Source organism: Macaca nemestrina, chromosome 6 (assembly GCF_043159975.1).
Source record: "Macaca nemestrina isolate mMacNem1 chromosome 6, mMacNem.hap1, whole genome shotgun sequence".
NCBI classification, from domain to species: Eukaryota; Metazoa; Chordata; class Mammalia; order Primates; family Cercopithecidae; genus Macaca; species Macaca nemestrina.
This window is the reverse complement of record NC_092130.1, coordinates 79,138,317-79,143,389: the sequence shown is the minus strand read 5'-3', so window position 1 is coordinate 79,143,389 and position 5,073 is coordinate 79,138,317. Positions and strand designations below refer to the sequence as shown.

At 38.3% G+C, this 5,073-nt stretch overlaps 1 pseudogene; it reads right to left on the bottom strand.

Moving 5' to 3' along the window:
- Positions 1 to 1,550: 1,550 nt before the first annotated feature.
- Positions 1,551 to 4,178, bottom strand: LOC105471058 (cTAGE family member 15-like; annotated as a pseudogene).
- Between the last annotated feature and the right edge of the window lie 895 nt (positions 4,179 to 5,073).

Sequence of the window (5,073 nt, the reverse complement as noted above, 5' to 3'; positions counted from 1 at the left end):
TAGAGATGCTGAAGGTAGTCAGTGCATATCTTATTTATTTTTCCATTGGCACAATGTGTAACCATGTGCATAAAACAGTTAATTCGTGTATTTAGAAAGGACAGAGAGGGGAAAAATTACCTAGGGAAAAAACAACCACAACAAGCCAAGCAGGTCACCATGGTAACACGAGATTCCCAATTGTCATTCTCCTAGTTTCTGACATTTCTCGTGTTCAGGATACATGGCACCATCTAGTGGTTGCATTCAAGTTCCAAACGTTCCACTTCTTTCCAAGTTGAAGTGAGTTCTGAACAAACAAGTCACAACAACTCTATCTATCTATCTATCTATCTATCTATCTATCTATCTATCTATCTGTCTGTCTATCTATACACACACATATGTATGTGTTTATATATACATATTTAGGGTACACCGTTGCAGTTATGAAAACAGTCAGAGTTTGCTTTTCAAAATGTGTAGTTCAAAGATTACAAATCTTTGTAACTTCTTTAGTGAAATATCGCTTGTTTCTTGATTTAAAAAACATATTCTGCATATCTTTGCTGAGGTGAGAAGGCAGATTGATATCTATATTTCTAAGATCACTAACTCAAACAATTTTTAACATAAAAATGAGGTATTTTTACAAAATGAAAAAATACTAAGAAATTGGACTCAGAATGAAGAGTCCCAGAAACCTAGTCCTAAATTTATAATTGATATGTTTAGTTAAAATACGAGTTTAAATATTTTCATATATTTAATAAATAAATTTGGGGGTAGTTATTAGAGAGGGAGTGAATTAATATGCTATGAAATCTAATTTAAAAACTTGACTTGCTTAGCACTTTTTAAAGCTGTAATTAATTTAGTTCGACAATCTATTTCAGTCTAGTTCAACAGAGAACTACATAAAAAATAGTAATAGTAATTTCATTCTAGAAAGAGCTAAACTACAATAAATATGCTATATCTATTAGTCAGTCAGCCATAGTAATCCTGATGTCTTTCATAATATTATTAAAAAATTAGAAATTGTAAAATGCTGCTTTCAGACCATGCTAAGAATTTTATTTAAAAATCATACAATTTAACAGTGATAAAACCTAGGGAGGGTACTAATGTTATATTGTATTCTGCATATATTCGAGTATAATATTGCATTATTAATATGTATGTTACATGTATCTATATCTATATGTATATTCTATGTGTGTGTGTGTGTGTGTGTGTATGTGGAAACATAAGTCCTAGAAAAATTAGACAATTTTTTCAAGGTAACATATAATACATTCATTCAGGAATAAATTATTATTGAGAAATTATTGTGCACCAGTATTTTTACAGAAGTGAGGATATAGTAGTGGTCAAGATACAAACAGGTATTTGTAATGATGAAGCTTACTTAAAATTTCAGTGGGGATTAAAAAAAAAAAAAGGAAATATACTGTAGGCTTTGAAATACACCAACACAGAAATAACAAATGGTGATAAGATCTGTACAAAGAATTAAAACATGCTAATTGAAATTTTAACATATCATTAAGCATAGCATTAAAATATGAAACTCTTTTTTTTGTATTTAAATCATCTTTATTTACAAACTACTATACTAAGAACTATAATTCCTTAAACTTCAATTTGAGAAAAGTGTAATCACTTAAGTAACAGCCGTTACTTAAACTGAAAATGAGATCAGTCTAAATTACTTTTGAAGAGAGCAAAAATATTGTCAGGTTTCTTGCTGTGGTTCTGGTTGTTCAGTAGCAGGCTCCTTGGAAGGTGGAATCAACCCTGAAGGGAACTCGCTCCTACCTTCAGAATGTGGGGTTGGGGTAAAATCCAGGTCTTGGGTGAAGGGAAGGAGGAAAACCCCTCGGTGGATAGATGTTTCTCATTGCAAATGGAGCACATGGTGGACCTGGGAAATCCCTTCGTGGACAGTAATAACCTCGAGAAGCTCCAAACATGGTTCCTGGAGGAGGTGGGGGGAAAGGAGGTCCTCTTCTCATGAACGGGCCCCTTGTATTCACTGGAAACAGTGGACCTCTGATTGGAGCCAGAGGTGGAGGAACGAAGCCGGTACCAGTTCCTTCATTTTCAGCAGGGAGAGATGAATCAGGCACATTTAAATTACCAGGATGATCTTTGGCATCATTTCTACTGGATTCCATTTCTGAAGGCATTGACCCATCCATTTTATCCAAAGAAGGCATATTAACACTTCTGAGTTCTCCTGGCCCAGACAGTCCATCAGAATTAGAATTAAATCTGTCTTCCCTTTGTGGAGGAAGAGCTGAATCAGGATATGATTGTCCTGGTGGAGGAAATATCATCCTATCGTCCTGTTCCCATGGAGACAACAGGGACCCAGTGTCAGGAGGAGCCCTGAAAGGATCGGTTAACGTATCGCAGCCTGGTTCTCGTCTTTCATTGGTAATCTGATGGTCCAGAGGATTACCTGGGCCTCTTGGGCCTCTTCCTCCTCCCCCCGGAGGCACAGGTGAGGGTCTCAGTGGACCCTCCAACACAGTTTGAGGAGATAGAAAAGCTCTCGTTTCAGATGAAGGCTGACCCAATGCTGAGGGACCATATGGGAAATGCTCTTTGCCAAATGCTGTATTTGAAACATCAGGTGCACAAGGATCTTTTTCTAAAAGTTCAAATTTAAACTCTGTTTCAGTTAATTTTTGTCTGTTGTGAGCATTTTCTTTCCTTAAATCATTGAGGTTTCTTTCAACAGTCTGAGCTGCCAACCAATTATCATGTCCTTTTTTCTCATAGGAAATAACCTGTCTTTGATAAAAATTAATAGTTCTCTCCAATTCTTCTTCAAGATCTTTGTCTAGCTTTCCATAGGTCTCCAGCCCTTCAGTGGTATGGCTGATCTTTTTTTCCACTTTAGAAAGTTTCTCTTCTTCCTGTATCCGGGAATTTTCCTCTACTGTCAATTTCCTGTGGAGTTTCATTTCATTTTCCTGATAGAATTCAGTCATTATTTTAAGTTTCTGTTGAAGCTTCTGATTCTCACTTTCAAAATACATGTTTTCTGACTGCAAAGATGCTTGTTGAGTCTGAAGATTTTTAATATGCTCTGTAAGCTCTTCCTTTGTTTTGTCAACTTCAGATAACTGAATAATAATGTGATTTCTTTCTCTTTCGGAGGTTTTTAAAGAAACATTTAACTTAGCAGCATGAATCAGTTTCTTCAAAGCTCCTTTTGGAGGATCATCTAAGTAAGCACCATTTTCCAATTCACCGTTCACTTCTAATTCCAAGTTATCATCATCCATTATGTCCTCTCCAAGCACAGCAGCTCGATCTTTCATCTTTAGCAAGCATCCAGTCAGAGTCTTGATGTGATTTTCTTTATCATTTAGAACTTGTTCTGCATGTACTTTGGAGTCTTCAAATGTTATTTTCTGTTTATTAAGTTCACTCACTTGTTCTTTCCATAGTTCAGCTTCTTGCAAAAGCTGCTTCTGGCTTTCCAGAAGTTGAGAATTTTCATTCAAAGCATCTTGTATTGCTATCTCGCGTCGTTCTTCACTCATGTTAAATATCTTGCAGATGATTTTGGCTTCAACTATTTGTGATTTGAGGGATTTTGACCCATCTTCTAGAGACTGTATCCTTTTTGAAATATCTGCCATCAATTCATCTTGTTGAGAATGTTTAGATTTCTCTCCTTTGAACTCCTTTTCTAGACAGAGGATTTCATCCTCAAGTTCAGAATTGGACCTGTTCAGCTTTTCACTGGTTGCCTCCAAACTTCGTGCTTCTGCTGCCGCCTTCTCAAAGCTGGCATCCTCTAAAGACGACTCTACTTCATAGCCTTCGTACTCTTTTTGAATAAGGCTAAATTTTTCAAGTAGTTTACATTTTTCTTCAATTAGTCCAGAAAGCGTTGCAGCAAGTTGTTTTTCTCTTCCCACATAAAGCCGACTCCTAACGGATCTAAAAGCTCTCCACAAAAAAAGGAGAAGAGCAAAAAATCCAACAACGGCTGCACATACCACCAGTTCCCATGGAAAACCATAAGGATTCGAATATGGTCTCCTACTTTCAGGCAGTGCTGCCAGAAGGCTGCCTAGCTCCTCCAGGACCAGCCCCAAATAGAGCTGAGGCGAAGCGCCAGGCTCCTCCATAGCGCCAAGGCTGCTCTGGGGTCACCACAGTAACACTGGCCACAACAAGCGGTGGAGAACACACAGCCTTGGGTCTGGAATCCGAATCCGCACGCGGCAACCAAGCGGAGCCGACCACTGTGGAGCCGGCTGCGGGGGGATCTGGGGAATGCGGGGACCCTACAGGCCTCACAGGCCCATGTTGCTGTCCCCTCACCCCCCCTGCCCCCTTGTTACAATTTACATTCTGAGGCAGCACAGGTCCCAGCCTGACCCACCTTAGTTCTGGCAGTTTTCACATCACATATTTTGCAGCACTGTTGTTTGGTGAGTACACTTTTAAAATTGCTGTCTTCTTCATGGATTAAACCTTTGATCTTTATATAATCTCTGTTTCTGGTAATTTTCTTTGCTTTATCTGATATACATACAGGCACTCTTGCTTTCCTTGCATTAATGTTTGTGTAATATACCTATTTTTTTAAATTTTTGTTTTCTGTTATTTTATTTTTTATTTTACTATTATTATTATTCTTACTATATTTTAAGTTCTAGGGTACATGTGCATAACGTGCAGGTTTGTTACATATGTATACTTGTGCCATGTTGCTGTGCTGCACCCATCAACTTGTCAGTACCCATCAACTCGTCATTTATATCAGGTATAACTCCCAATGCAATCCCTCCCCCCTCCCCCCTCCCCATGATAGGCCCTGGTGTGTGATGTTCCCCTTCCCGAGTCCAAGTGATCTCATTGTTCAGTTCCCACCTAGGAGTGAGAATATGCAGTGTTTGGTTTTCTGTTCTTGCCATAGTTTGCTGAGAATGATGGTTTGCAGCTGCATCCATGTCCCTACAAAGGACACAAACTCATCCTTTTTTATGGTTGCATAGTATTCCATGGTGTATATGTACCACATTTTCTTAATCCAGTCTGTCACTGATGGACATTTGGGTTGAT